The 14,511-nt window shown below is 38.7% G+C and overlaps 1 protein-coding gene across 4 annotated transcripts in view; it reads left to right on the plus strand.

Moving 5' to 3' along the window:
• The window catches only part of LRRC4C (leucine rich repeat containing 4C), a 625,819-nt gene that overhangs the window by 551,945 nt on the left and 59,363 nt on the right, over window positions 1–14,511 (plus strand). The window lies entirely within an intron of this gene.

The following is a 14,511-nucleotide window of genomic DNA, read 5'->3' on the forward strand; positions in this document are numbered from 1 at the left end:
ATATTTACTATCTAAGAAAATCCTTAAAATATATCAAAGCAGAATAATAATCTCCTATGTCATCCAGGGACACTGAAACTTTATTGATCTACAAAATTAAATGAACACCCCAACCATAAGTATACAGCTTGAAAGAAAATGGGATAGAAATAACCGTGATCTACTTTCAAGTGGGCTAAATATAATAATTAGCATAAGCGATGAAGTAGAGAGCTGGTGCTGACATAACATTTTGATGGATTTTCTCCTTGGTTTTCTGTGTGTCTGAAGCAGGGACACACAGCTGATTTCAGCAACTACTTCTGTGACTAGAACAAAGGCATCTTGACATTTTTCTAGTCACAGAAAAAGGCAAGTAATCTAGAGTTGTCTGCATCACCCTAGGAGATGGGGAGCATGTTGACTGTGATGATACTTCCCAAAAACAACAACGTGCTATTGATCAAGTGAAAAAACAAAACAAATGTTTTTAAAAAATTCTTTCTAGAGAAATAAAATGAAAAAACGACCGACCGATAGATTATAAATAAATAGAATGGAAAGTTCACCATTTTAAAAAGTCAACTGCTCACTCATTCTTCTGCTACATGTTGCAACAAATGTACAAATGTACTATTCGAAAAGAAAATAAAAAAAGTTATAGCAGTGGTAGACAACATGGTGCCCTCCAGATGTTACTGGTCTACAACTCTCATCATCCCCCAACAATGTCTAGAGTTAAAGGAGTTGCCCAACAACATCTGGAGAGCAGAATCTTGGCTGCCCCTGCCTTATACTAGGTCGAAAACAATATTAAATTCAATTGGTATGTTTCAATATAACAGTTTAAGGCTGCAATCCAATACACAATGGAGCTCATGTTTGAGTAGGTGTGTATACGACTATGCAGATAGAGATAGAGATATGAATATGAATGCTACAGGCTGCTTAGAATACATTCTATATTTGTGTTCTATGGAGTTCTATAGAGTTATTCAGGCAGCCCAGATATATTCCAAACAGTAAATACCACAGATTAAAGACAGAAGCCTTATTTCTCTTTACATTTCTCACATTCTACTTCCAAGACATTATAGAGCTTAATGTTAGCATGAAATAAAATGGAACTTTTGAAAGGGAAAAAGCTTGCAACAACCCAGAGCTGTTTTATTCTTTATGGAATTCCCCTATGGAGAACTCGTGAAAAACCTCTCCTGTTTCCTGAGCCAATATTCATCAGATTGCTTGGAACATTTTGTAGATTTGTTACTTCCTTCTTTCTTTCTTTCTTTCTTTCTTTCTTTCTTTCTTTCTTCCTTCTAAAATTATACAGTACCAAATGGACTTTTAAAACATATGTGCTTCAAACTGTCCTGCTTAAAATGTTTTGAGCTGGATTTTTAAACTGCTGCTGTTTTTAGTTACTGTATTGTGTGTGTGTTTTGTTTTGTTTTTTAAAGGTTTTAATTATCTTTTGTAAGCTGCCCTCAAGGCAGCAGCACATAAACAGTTTAAATAAAGAAATAACAAACTTTCTGAAACGTTTTACAACAATCGAAACATCTGAACTGCTATCAGTATATCAAATGCGGTTGGAATAGGTTTAGAATTTAAGGAGAAATAACCTCTGGGTGACTTTTGATGATACCCTGGGACTAGTGGTATAACAGATATTGACCCAAAAGTTCAAGATACGACTATTTAAGGACAATCAAGAGTAGAATAAACACATACATACACCATACAGGTCCAGGTACATTCTTAATTTTTGGCAACCAAAACCAACCTAACATCAAAGAGTAAGTACAGTCCAGAAGATTCATCTCCTGAAAGACAGAAGTGCATTGCCTTGGAAATAAAACTTACTGCACAGACTAGGCAAAGTGGGTTTTTTTGTTTTGTTTGTTTAGGATAGAATAAAAGACCAGACAAACTGAGCTCTATGACTGTGAATCTAACTGCAGGGATGGTGGTGCTGTGCTGCACCAGTTCTTTATGATCAAATAAGCAAGTCTACCAGGGCTATAGGTGAGAAAAATGGCATATCTGGTTAGACCCTTAGGGTATATCAGTACTATGTACAGTTTGCATCAGTGCTATGCAGAGAGTACAAATTGCCAGCAGTAGAACTGGTGGGATTCACCTAATGAACCTAGTCAGTAGAAGCTCTTCACGAGAGTTTTCACTTGCACAATGAAGCTTCCCCCCCCCTGTCGCTGCACCCCTGAAATTGGCTGGGGGTGGGTGGGATAACCCCTACAACAGCTGAGGAGCAGAGGGGGGATTTTTCCATCTGGCAAGCTGATAAGCTTGTGCAGACAGAACATTTGTAATAGTTCACGGTTGAATTCCACCCTAAGAATCTTGTGTGGAAACAGTGAATTTATTTGATTTGTCTACATTGCTCAGACATTTTATACAAAATGCTCCAAAAACAAAACAGTGGTTGTACTATTTTGTTATCATGTAATCCAGAAAAGTAGGGCAGCTTTTGAATATACCATAGGGGGGGGGAATTGTTTGTGGCAGTTATTATGTGGACACGTTGGAAATGCTTGTTTGCATGTTGTTTTAAATAAGGATGAATTTGATGCTGCTTAGATCAATGAGGTAATAGCTCTTGTCAGCTATATAGAAGATATATGATGCTGTGAAGCTTGTCCCTAAACCTCTGCCAATGCATTATGACCTAAAACTTTCCCTCCTATTGTGTATATAAGATTCTAAGCAAACAGTGCTATTAACACTAATTGAATGATTGGATATGTGATGTTGGCAGGAATCCACAAGCAACTGTGCTGAGACCCCAAATTCATTTTATTTGCTGATCTTTATTAAGCCGTAAAATGGGCCAAATCTCCAGAGCTGAAAAGGTTTAAACTGTACATTTAGAGCAGGCAGAACAATTTTGAGCTCGGCTGGCTTCTTGTAAATGAGATTTCTGACACAGATCACAGTGGACAGAAGTATCCCTATAAAAAGTGGGTTTAAAAAAGAAAAGCGGGGGGTGGAGGTGGGGAAGCCAGATGACCCTGAACTCTGTTAGCAATAATGAATGCAAAGTACATGAAAGCTGTGCTCTCCTTCAAGGTCACAAAGTGAAAACACCAATTACTTATTTAAATCTTGTTGCTAATGAGTACGATTAGAGTGCTTTTTTTAACAGGGGAAAATGGTTGGGGCTCATATAACCCTGCATGTTAAGAGAAAAATATCTTGTTTAGCTATCTCTTCTTTTTTAAAGTATAAATGATTTGCAGAATGCTGCCAAAGAGCTCAGTTGCAATTAACCTTATAAACTCATGTTTCTGTAGAGATATGTTATGTTCCCAGCAATACAATTGCTTGACATACAAGGGGGAGGATGTTCATGGGCATTTCCCCCATTTTCTTTGAACGGGTTTTGGGAGATCTTCTTCATTTTTCATATACTTTGGAGTCAGGCAAACATCCCCAGGGCACTGGGCTGCTTGTCTGTTAAGTGTGAGCTGTATTAACTTTGTTGGGACTTATACATCCCTAATGCATTGATAGCCTAATGAGTTAGTTGGAATCACATTCAGGAGTGTGGCTGGGAAGTAAAGTGCTTGGCACAAAGACTCTCACCTGACTTTAGTGGATGGGTGTTTTTAGCTAAGCTAATTTTACCTATGCTAATTTCATACCAGTAAAGATTCTGACTCTGTTGACTACTTTGTAGCATCATTAATTGTTTCCCCAGTGCCACTATCCCACTTTTGGTCCTGCTAGTGTTCAGCTTTTGCTGGGTCAGGATTGCTCTGACACAATGATATTGTTGTGCATGACTTTATGAATGTTTGCTATCAATTTGGTTGTGATCCTATAGCTCTGTCCATCAGGCATAACTCAGGCTAGCATTGCATTGTTTGCCTCATTGATTTTTCTCAAACTAGCTGACAAGCAGCCTAATACAAAATGCCAAAAGAAAAGAATTGCACACATATATATGTAGTAGTGTGTGTGTGTGTGTATTAAACTCCCATCCTCTAGAACTCTATATAATCTATGCAGATGCTGTGTAAATCATTCATCCAAAGTTGAAGTATGCTACTGAATACAGTACTTATTGCACAGTAGAATTGTACAAAATGAATGCTGAAGCAGCAGTCATTGTGCCAGTATTTTGGCATGGTGGCTGGTTTGGGGTGTCTAGAAATGGGGTCAGTGGGTTTTTTTTTATTCTCCCCCCCCCCTTTTGATTTTGGTTGATTGATTGATTTATCCAGGGTAAATATGCTAGTCATGGTGGTTTACAGCATATATATTTTAAATAATACAATGTAATTAGAGCACCACAAAACAAAACAAAACAGACTCTCAGCAGCTGAAAAATAATAAAAATCTAGTATTTTAATCCAAAAATAAAAGCAGGAGTGGATAAGATGTTATGGAAAGAGACAATCCCTAAGGTATTCTGGACCTAAGCCATTTAGGACTTTAAAGCCATTTACAGCCTGATGCTGCCACAGTCAGATTCTGACAAATGCAGGACATTCTCCAATTTTAGTACAGTACAGCATTTAAAATCAAACGATGCTTATAGTCCTCGTAGCAATATTGTCAATACTGGTTTTGCTGGTGCCTGGCAAATGGACACATGAGCTTTTAGCCTAATAAAATATATATCATACTCTTTCTGCATGATTCTGATTTCGACATCGTTCTAAGGATATATCATTCAAAAGTTAATTGGAATCTTTCATAGTTATGTGAATTCTTTATAAAAAAGCAGTATAGTATAATGCCTGTGCTGAAATCAGCAATAGCATGCATTCATAGCCTGTTCATTTTATAAGCTTGTCTCTTTTCCTAGATTACTTGAAACTGACTTTCCCATGCATGAAACAGTCATTACATCTGTCTATATGTGGATATTTCCAAAGTTACATATAGAGGTGACTCGGGGAGAGGCTTATGCCTGTACCAGTAGCTGCTTAATAACTTAGGAGGCAGGATGATGGCACTGTCTTGTCTAGTTACCTTCACTTCCCAATCCCCATATGAAGGCAAAGTGAAAAGAATGACACAAGATAATTAAGCATTTCAGTTTTCAAATGCTCTTTACTAGAAAAGCTAATTGCTTATTTCATAACCTTCAGTCCACCTCCCCCCACCCGCCAAATGCCATTCACATATGGTCTTCTCCATAAGCTCATTTTCTATTTAAACGTGATCTTATTTATGAAAGTTAAAAGGAGAATTGATTAACCTTCTGTTGGCTTTCTCTGCCATCTCTGAGGTTTATACCCTTGATCTCCTTTGAAATATTCTAATAGCTCCCCCTCCCCAACAGTTTAGATCTGTCCTTCCTTGACTTGGGAACTCCATCATATTTGTGTCCAATTAAAAAGCTATCCGAGAACAGAGAAACACTTTGCTTAGATTTTATTGGTTTTCAGCAAAGCATTACAGTATATATCTATATCTATGTATCTATCCATCTATCCATCCATCCATCCATAATTGCTGAGTAACCCTCATCATTTGACATTCCCCCATTTCTACTGAAAAAAATGCATTTTTGTATCTGAGACTGCTATCCTATTCATGTTTATATACCTTTTCCTTCACATAGTACTTAATATTCTACCTTCCCCATTCATTGTATACTCTTATCTCAGATCCTTCTAAGTCCATCTCATAGAAATAGTCCACTACATTTTCCTACCTAGTGATTCCTTCTACATCTTGTTATTTTAAAGAGAAACTGAGCTATCTTTGGAGGGTTTTATCTTCAAAAAAGGAGAGCTTCCCTGTAAAACCACAGGGAGATTGTGCAGTTCCTTTCTTGCTGATCCAAACGAAAGCTAGACAAGGATTAGTAGGTTCATGATTTTGGTCCCTACAAATATCACAAGCAAAATATTGGCAGTTGAGAAGAGAAGGAGCTAAATGGGCTGGCAGAGGAGTTTGCACTTTTGCACTGGAAAGGGAAACCTCAGGAGACACATTGACCAGAGGGCCAAACCTTCAGGAGAAAGCCCCTGTCCCCCAAGAGTCTGAAATCTTGTCTCATGGTTTCATTACCATCCTAGGAGTTTATCTCAGTGAAGACCTTACTTGGAAAATCAATACAACCCAGGTAGTTAAGAAAGCCCAGCAGAGACTCCATCTCCTCAGAGTATTGCGAAAGAAAGGTGTCAATCAACATTTGATGATCTCCTTCTACTGGTCCACAATAGAAAGTGTCCTTTCATACTGCATCACAGTGTGGCACGCTGGTTTGACATCAACTGATAGGAAGTACCTACAGAGGGTGGTGAATACAGCACAAGATATTATGGGCTGTCCTGTGAATCCACTGGATGACATTGCGGAAGAATGTTGCCTCAGGAGAGTGAGGAAAATTCTCAGGGATGATTCACACCCTAGCTGGCACTTTCTTGATCTCCTGCCCTCAGGCAGAAGATATAGAAACATGATTAGTCCCACCAACAGGGTAAAGAACAGCTTCTATCTGTGGGCTGTTAGGCTGCTGAATGAAAAGATAACAACAGGGCAACTGACTTTTGGATTTGGTGGGTGTGCATCAGTAAATGAGGGGAATTAAGACTAAGAGAGCGGAGTGTGGGGTGCTCATGTAATCTTACTGTATACAAGTGACAATAAAGTATTTAAATTTAAATTCAGTTTAATGGTGGAGACAGAAGTTGTGCTTGCTATGGATGTCACAGAATGCAGGAATTAGGGTAACTCCACACAGAAGGGAGACACTAGCACATTTCCTATGTGTACCACTTATATCCTCTTGTGAGTCCTTGCCCCTCTTCCAGTGTACAACACTAAATGAGTTGTGAAGGATGCTGCCATCTGAATCCATCCTTTATTTGCTGAATGCATCATTAATTCCAAATGTACATCCCTTGCAGAATTACCGTAAGTGGTGCATGTGGTTCATTGGGAGACTCATCCTCCAGAAACTTGGTCTCTTCTTTTAAGTATCATTTATTTCATTTCAGCTTTTTTCTGATTAACACCAAAGTTATAGTACCTTAGGAAGCAAAATATATATGCTTGTTTGCTTGGCTGTTTTTCAAGTCCTAACCCTTTTGAGTTTTGTTTTGCTTTTAACTTAACTGGCTAAAGGTGTTCTTGCAATTTGCCTCAAAAAGATTTGTGCTGCAATTTACTATGGTAGTGGTACAAGGATCATTTGCAGTTGATTGCTCTTGTGTGTTAGCTCATTCCATTCATTGAAATAGCATAATAGCCAATACATAAAGCTTTTTAGCCCATTGCCTTCTCCCCAGACTTGGGTGGCCCCACCATCCCAGAGCAGTTGTAATTCACAGAAATATGACCACTGCTTCACTGATGGAGCAAGAATTCAACCACTGTGCATCTCCTGGACACCACTGATGTGCCTGGAGACCCTGGCACACACATTGCCCTGAGAACTGATCTTTCATTACATAGCATCTGCTGGCCCTTCTCTTTGACCTTGAATTTTGAGCCTGATTCTGATGGAACTATCACAGAGTTTAGCAAGTTGCCCTGAAATGGCATGGGATACATTCTCCAACACCAAGGCACACTAGGTTGTTCAAAACTATTGATAAGGATGACTCCAACCCTTTGGCTTCAACCTTTTGGGTTGGTGCATAATTTAGATGCATACTGTACCAATAAGGATGAAGGCATGCAAAAATTTATTGTATCTTGTCCGTGTTTACTAGGGCATATAAAGTATTTCCTGTCACCTGTAATATTATTTTAAGCCATTTTAGGAATTGTCAGTACCCTTTCAACACATGACATGGACAACTGGCTTGATTTTCAGATCAGCAAAGTTGAAATCTGCTGTAAATTCAATAAGAAACAAATTAGAGTACGTTGTTTAAGGCTTGAAAGTTTGATGCATAGTGCACTGAGAAAACCAGTATAATAACTGCAGTTACATTTTACAGTGTATATCTATACTACACACATGTAGCAAGCAAAGGGAACATCTTTTTTCTCCTGTCATCTCCCTAAAAACACATTGGAGTCCTCTGCAGTGTTTTGTGCTTCATCCTGTGGCATGAAGGAATAAGGATATATTCTTTGTGATGTTTGAAGAGGACAGCATGGGGAGGTACGCTCATATATTTGAAGTGTGCCAAAGCTTTCCTCTTTCCTCCTCCTCACAGCATCAGTTCTGATCCAACAGTGATGTGACTCCTCCTCAGTCGTTCTCTTGGTATTTAGCTGCTGAGATCAAGATTTGGGCTATAGATGCAAAGAACTGAAATGTTCATTGTAGTTTGTATGAAAGAAGAAGTTGAATTGTACTGACTCTCTTTCTTCAGGCAGTCAGGTGATGAAGATCCATGTTTGCATCTTCTTCAAAGAAGTGAGTTCCCTGTTTGGGTTGGGGGGAAGGCTGCCTTTATTCACATATACTGTCTAAGTAGAAACATTTAGAATGAGCCAACTGAGCGGTTGGTCATTAAATATATGTCAGGTTGAAAAGGGGCAGAAGTCCAGCTGACAATATCACAGACTGCTGTGGACACTGGCTGATTTAGGGCAATGGATGCAAGTTAAATTTGGGGATGTTATTAGAAGGTTCACACAGAATTCATGCAGAAATAAATTATAATCTATTTTCTTATTTCAGAGCAAGCTTTTAACAGGTGTGGGAATTTCATGTCAGCGGAAAAGGCTTATTTTTATTTTTGCTTTCAATAGTCACCTTTGTCTAGTAGCATCCATTTGGCTCCAACCTGCATGTTGGCAGGAATCTGAATTGTCCTTCCAGAGGTGTTTCTCTTCCTTTTCAGTTGATAATCTACTCTTTATTCTTCACTCATTTCTGAATGGGGGGGGGACACAATAATTGAGCTATTTCAAAGTGTCACTATCTTCATTATAGATGTTAGATCATTTTCCTCAATATTTTCAGTAATAGGGCTGAGGACTTATTTCAATGAAACAGGTTTCTAAACCACACAGAGTGGGGCAGAGAGGAGGAAGGATTTTTATTTGAAAATCATACTTAAAATCATGGAACAGCTCTGAATTTTGCCTGTGAACACATTTGAACAAATGTACAGCATTTTAGGTTACGTTTGAAAATATGACACACACCCTACCAAAAATGTTTTATTTTGTTTCTGTTAGCTGTTGTTCAGTCCTCATTCCATCTGTCTTCTACACCTCTTTTAAAACCTTTATCTTCTTTCTCCATTCCATACATAATTCTATAAACTACTATCATATCATCTCTTACTTGCCTTTTTTCTAAATTAAAAGGCCCAAATGCCACAACCTTTATTCGTAGGGGAGCCCCTGTATCCCCTTGATCATTTTGGTTGTCCTTTGCTCCCTAATCCAAAATTTTACAGGGAGAATAGCTTCTCATCTGGCCAGAGCAAGGGGCTTTGCTAATAGCGCTTTCAGATTCATTCACACAGTTTATAAGTACTCCCAAGCTTAGAAGAAAAGCAGCCAACTGGAATATGGCCATAAACTCTTAATGAATTTATGAAAGGTGTACCTGTTTACCTCATTAGAGAGGTGTGAATTCTCCTTTCTTTCGGGGGCATTTTTCAGTTTGCATCTTCTGCAAAAATCTTCAGGAAAAACAACACCCTCCCCCTTTTGAACCAACCCTGTAGAAGCCATAGCCGCTGAAATGACTAAAGCACGACTTTTTTCTTTCGCTGTGATTTTTGTACAATTGGGTTGGCAGCCCTGTATATCTTTAATGGCCATGCTACCTAGAGCTGCCGTTGTTGCTATTAGCAGCAGGTATTCTGCTCTCATACCAGTTACCGGTTTTATTCTTTTGTTTTTCACCTCAGATGGTGCCTTTCTTTTGGCTGTTTAATGGCAACTTTGCTACAGAACTCTATGGGGCAACCTATCCCCGAACACTTCTTTAGCCCTGTGCAGAGACATCTAAGAGCTTTTCTCCCTGAGTTCCCAGCAGGAGTTTTCTACTTGCTTTGTATGTTCCAGCTAACACAAATGTACTTAGGTCCTGACTCCATTGCTAGGAGCCAGTCTAATGAGCTGTCACATGGAGACACTAATGGCAAGGCAGACTGATGTCCTTTGCCTGTTTGCATGATCCCACCTTTACAGTCCACATAATGTTGCAGGTTTTAGACTCTAGTATATTTGTTATATTTTAAGGTATATTATATATGTTGTTTGCATGCAAAGGTACCGTATCTTTCCGTGTATAACACACCCTTGTGTATAAGATGCCTCCTCTTTTTGGGGACTAAAAATTGAGAAAATGGGGGGAAATTGCACAGACTCATTGAGCTTTGGGGGGGGGGAGTTGCCAAAAATCGCTTACCCACAAAGCTACCAAATATCTGAACACTTGCTGAGAGCAAGCACCAAGCGCCTGCCCTATTGCCGCAGCTGCCAATAGCTAGGGGACCTTGCTACACCCACCAATAACCCACAAAAAGACCACTGACAATCTCCTACTTGCTGCAGCCACCAATCGCCCATCCCAACTCTCCACTATCCGTGTATAAGACAAGCCCCAATTTTTAGCATAATTTTTAAATAAAACAACAATGTCTTATACAGTGGTACCTCGGGTTACATACGCTTCAGGTTACATACGCTTCAGGTTACAGACTCCGCTAACCCAGAAATAGTGCTTCAGGTTAAGAACTTTGCTTCAGGATGAGAACAGAAATTGTGCTCCAGCGGTGCAGCAGCAGCAGGAGGCCCCATTAGCTTAAGTGGTGCTTCAGGTTAAGAACAGTTTCAGGTTAAGTACGGACCTCCAGAATGAATTAAGTACTTAACCCGAGGTACCACTGTACACGGAAAGATACGGTATCTTCTTGCATGTGCTATCAGATCCATTGTGACGTAGCTCCGTGACCACAACTTAATGAGCTCAAGGCTGCCATTTTTCAAATGCTCATGAGATCTGAATAGGTTTTGTTACTTCCAAGCTGTGCATACACTGGTTTTTCTCCTCCTCTAATTGCCCTTTATTCATGTTACATTTAGCAAGTCGCTATGTGCTCAGACTGCTTCAGTCTGTGATTTGGGTTCCACTCTGCTATGTTTTCCCTATTCACTCATATGGCAAGTTTTCAGTGGGGAGGGAGAAATTATAACTTTTTTACCATTTGGAAAATCTGCAGGAAAAGCTTTGCCATGCTTCTTGGTAACACTGGAAGCCTGTGGTAAGGTGTGTTTGTGTCATATATGTTTTGGATGTGTATCCATCTATCTCACATCAGATGTACACTTCCTCAAACTGGCACAAAGCAGATGTGGGAACAAATGTGACATGAATGGCCTTCCATTTCACCACAAACTTCCAGTGCTAATGAATGGCAATAAATGAACTCGTGCTACATTTGAGTTCAGCTTCTGGCTGCATAGAATATGCTCAATATTATTAATATTACCATTTATTAAATTTGTATACCACCCTTCTGTTCTGTCCCTGAAGTATAGCTTTAGACACTTCACTTTAATAGATGCAAGCATCTCTTGTGAGTTTCAAGGGTGTTTGGCATAAAATAGTTAAAATATTGTGGAATAAGGATGGTTGGCTATGAAAACAATCAGGACATGTGGATATTGTGATACTACATAATGCATCTTCATGTAGGCATGGCACATTGGAAACTGACTGAATTTCAGAAAGGCTTCCAGACTTTCAGATCAGGATGTGGATTTGACAGATCTACATGAATGAGTAGAATTCTGAACCACTCTCAACTGACCATTTCATCTGCTGTCTCAAAAGACTTGTGCTCCTTTCCCATTATATATGTAAAGCTCATGCAGTGGAATCATAAATCTTGTGTAGGAAACCAGAAATATAATAAACACCCATTTTATCTACCATGATAGCAGATATTCCAATATACTAAGGGAAAGCAGTGACCACCAGATTCAACTTCTGTCTGTATTTGTAGTGTTTGGAAACAAAATGACCTGTTTCAGGGCTGCTGTGTGTCATTCCAATTCAATTTGTTATTCAGGTCCTAAATTGATGTGTTAAACCCAAAAAAGAGAAGAGTAGCATGTGCCTCCTCACTTCTTACTACAGCTGGTTAGCCATCTCATAGCGGTTAGCCAACTGTGGAATGAGTCATGCAACCATTTTTTTGAAGTGATGGAGGCATCGCAAAGTGACTCTCAACCTCAATATACAAGTAGTAAAATAGCCTTGTAAAAAGGATATTCCTCATGACCAAATCACTACTTGTCACCCTCTGATAAATTGCTGAACACATTTCAGAACTTAAAATCCAAATCCTTTTTGTGTTTAAACAATCAGGTTGCCTATTCCAGAGCTGCTGAAAAACTGCACTTTGGGCATCTGTTGGATTTTCATATCAGGCAATATATGCAGCCAAAGGCGTAGAAGTGGAATGCTCATATATCCAGGAATTGGGCAACAGTTTCCTCTCTTTGTGCCAGATCACTGATATGTGAAAAATAAGCCCTGAGGTCCAATTCAGAATCCGTTTCTGTTCAGCATGCAGTGGGAACTCTGGAAGAAAGCTCATTTGAGATGAGTCATTTGACATCCAAATGGGAATTCTGCAAGACAGTTGAATTTTCCTTGAAAATTTCACACCATCCCTGGTTCCATGTCACATTTAGTGCTCAGGTTTCTGATTGCAGATGAGTCTCATTTAAATCTTACACTGCTCCTTATGCTACATGACAACATCAGCACTGTGGTTTCAACATATGCTGAATAGATGTTTTAATGGTGAAACTAAAATCTGATATTATCACGATCATATTGTGATCATGGTGTTTGCTTTTATTAGTCTGGTTTAGCATTTTCTTTCACTATTGTTACGGATTTTGAAGTCTTTTCATTTCTTTCATTTTGGTGAAGCAGCACCCTCTCTGCATCTGTTGAAATGTGAAGAATGTGGATACATTAACCTAGAAAAGGTCTAACATTATGACAAGTATTTGTAAATGCTTCAAATTCCCAAATGCCAGCACTTTTCAGATCTACTGAAATTCAAACTTTTAGGCTTCTGCACTACCAAGAATTTGGAAATTCTCTTGTCAAACAGCTCCATCTCATCTTTCCTATTTCTGCCCTTCCTTTAAATTCATTTCATGTGTTGCATGAATAGGCTAGTCTTTTCAATGATCAAGACGTATGGCAGTTGTAGTCCAAAACATCTAGAGGCAAGAGGTTAGGGAAAGCTGGAATAAAGTGTTTACACGTGTGTTTCCTGAGCTCTGTACTAGTAATAGGAATCCTCCATTTGAAGTAACAGCTCTACCAAGATTCATCAAATTTTTATGTGGTCAAAAATGAGTTCCATATATGCAAGAGAATCGGCTTATCATTGATCCACATTGAGACCAAGGTGACCATAGTGGCTAGGAGGGTGTATTTCCAGCTCCAGCACTTCGCCAGCTAAAGCTTTTCCTGCATAGGGATCCATACTTTGGCAACTTCCATATTAGACTGTTGCAATACTTTTTAGGTGAGGATTGCCATTGAATATCATTCAGAATCTGCAAATAGTACAGAATGCTAGTCACAAAGTTTCAAGGACGTAGTTGAAGGGAAAATAAGCTATGATCTTTAAAAGACAATCTACCAGTGGTAGTAACTTTGTAAACCATATTAATATTTATAAGACAATTTTATGTCACTTTCCAGCAATTGCCTTTTTAAAAAATAATATTAATAATAATCAAAATATAATGCAGGTTATCAAGTGATAAGTAGAATTGCCAAGTAGAGAACCTAGCACATGGGCATTCTGCAGGTTTAATTGCATCCATTTTACTTTATAATAAATAGGCTGAATTCAGTGGCTGGATCCTTCAACTCTGACTGCAGCCGGCATTGCAATCCCAAGATTATCCACTCTCTCATCTATCACTGTGCCAACAGATATAACATTTGCTTGGTTACACTGATTCTATTATACCAATATTAGTGGCTTTCCACTAATCACTGTTCTTGATCAAATATTTTCTTTCTCATTACTGTTTTATTTTTATAGTGATTCTTACATATTTGAATATGGACTTAATTTTTGCCTGACAACTCAGTCATTAAGATATTGTCCATTCAATAATGCTGGCTGCATTAGCAACTACATTGCATAAGTAAAAGTCATTATAGTATCTGTGTTTTCTGTCTCAAAAGTACTGTGCATTTCTGTAGGGCTGGCAATTTTTATGCCTTCAGAGCTGTATATATAACTGGTTTTGGCTACTCTATATGAAAATGTTTGCCCTATTGTTATACAACATTTGGAGAGGACATAAACTGTGTGTGAACATTTTATTGACAGGAAGATGTGCTAAGTTATGCACTGCAGAACTATGTGTCTGAAGGCCACCTAAGGCATATTTGTACTTCCTGCTGTTGCTTTGTGTCAGAAAGTGGAAGGAGGAAATAGAAATTACTTAGGACTGCTTGGCATATTTTGGGAAATACAAGTTCTGGTTTCCCTACCATGTGAACCTATGGAAGACACTTTGCTGTATGGAAGGTGGTCATGTGTCTAAGCATAAACGTTTTCATTTTTGTTGGATTGTGACCTC

This window comes from Podarcis raffonei, chromosome 1 (assembly GCF_027172205.1).
Source record: "Podarcis raffonei isolate rPodRaf1 chromosome 1, rPodRaf1.pri, whole genome shotgun sequence".
NCBI classification, from domain to species: Eukaryota; Metazoa; Chordata; class Lepidosauria; order Squamata; family Lacertidae; genus Podarcis; species Podarcis raffonei.